Consider the following 2096-nt stretch of genomic DNA (forward strand, 5'->3'; position numbering starts at 1 on the left):
TATTTTTATTTAAATCCTTGTATTTTTTTGTGCCTACTCGTTTCTTTAATATCTTATTTTGCACAGTGCCGTATTTATATTGTATTTTTAAGTTAATGTCACTTGTTTACACTTTTTATTTTGGGAGTATTAATAGGTACTTTATGTAAGCTATTTATATTGTATTTCATATGTTCAGTTCATTTTTTTGTATTTGTTTCTTTAATTCTTTCTAAGTATTTTGAATGTGCAATTGCTTTATTTAAATAAAAGAATGTCCAAGACAAAGCTATTACGTTTCTTATGAGTATATACACTAGCAGTGGAATTTACTGCGATGCAACGGGGCGCCACCTGAAATCTTGCCTAGGGCGCCAAATTGGTTAGGGCCGGGCCTGGTAAGCTAGCTGGTCCTCATTGCATTACCTGCAGCAAGCAGTCCTCTTTGCACACGCATGTGAAAATGATAAACATTAAGTGTAGCACAAGCTAAACCAACATGCCAAGAGAACACATACCATTTACTGAGAGTAGAGATTGTCTCTTTCAGGAACTTAAAACCTTTACTATCTCAATTGACAATAACTCGACCAATGAGCATAATAAAATCCTCAGCCTATAAGTATCACGCCTGCTACGTGTGTGTTGGAAAAATACTGTATTATGCAAATGTGTTACCCTTAGCAAAAGTGTATTTACTGGGGATCAGGGCAGGTGAATTAGTATCTTTGTTATTTACTGCTTTGTCTATGCATTTTACACACAGAACTTTGATCATTAATTTTGTTCCTGACTTCTTGTAACTGCATTCTAGTCAATTGATTTTTTTTAAATCATTAATTTCAGCCTGCTTTTCTTTGTGCAGATTGTGCAGTGTCTTAGGGGTCATCAGGGCAAAACCCTCTCAAGTTCACTTTCCCATGTGTAAATGGTTCCATCGACCAATTTGACAGATCTACGAGACAAGCTTCTAGACCAAACAATTTTGGTCTGGTCTCGCACTGGGGGTTAATTCCCAATCTCAAGTCTTTTAATTCACACTCAAAAATCAAGCTACACCACCCCTGTGTGTTATGTACAGAACAGGATCATGTGTCCTTTAAATTGTCTGTCTCCTGGAAAAGTTACTACTATTATTATTATTATTTTATTTGCTCTGTCAGGACTCCACATCCGGTCAAGTCCGTGTTGTTGACTGATAGATGAGGTAGTGCTGCCCTCTGATGGTGGGCTGTATTCCTGACTTGTGAAGTTGCAAAAATCGAGGTTTTGTTATCACCATTTGGTTTCCCACCTCAACTATCTGTCTTCACGACACCACATTCAAATGAAACCTGTAAAAGGAACAATCTTTATTCAGTCAAGAAATTATTATATACGTACATGAACCACAAGGGACTTTAACCCTGACGTCAGAATTGTATTATTGCTTTTCCAGAACATTAATGACGTATTTAGAAAACCACACCACTTTGTTTTAAAATATTCAATATGCAGAACTTTTGTTAAAAAGGTTATCTGCTTACCTTTTAGTGCGGCCGCAGTGGTATAATTATTCTTCAGACGTCATCTCTAACATTTTCATCACGTCGGGGTCACCAAATTGTTTGACTCAACCAGTCCTGCGTGTTCTTTTATGAAGAATGTTCGAGGAGAATCATTTATATTCTGACATAAATCATACCGCCAAAATTACTGTATGCACAGTGCTTGAGGCCATGTCTTTTGTGTGTGTGCTTTTGTAGAGCTGCTAGTTATCTCATCCCTCAAGCCATACATATTGTACACTGTCCTGGACCCAGTGACTTTATACAGTTTTTTGAATATGCAAAATGTAGGTAGATCTGGCATCAGCCGTGTTGTCCTTCATCCTCGTTCCTTGGTTGGTTTGTTGACCTCGTTCTGACCCCTCATTGGTGTTCTTGTTGTCAGGCAGATTGGATCTGTGAAATTAACTCTCTTGCAGACAGTTTAGTCATCTCATAGTCTACTCCTGCGGGCGCATGCGATATGTGCTGTATGTAGAGCAAGCAAGGTTTCAGAAACTGTCGCTCTACAGGATGTCCGGGATGATGGTGTTGAACGCCGAGCTGAAGGCGACAAAGAGGGCCCGTGCA

Source organism: Monopterus albus, unplaced genomic scaffold (assembly GCF_001952655.1).
Source record: "Monopterus albus unplaced genomic scaffold, M_albus_1.0 scaffold72.1, whole genome shotgun sequence".
Lineage (NCBI taxonomy): Eukaryota > Metazoa > Chordata > Actinopteri > Synbranchiformes > Synbranchidae > Monopterus > Monopterus albus.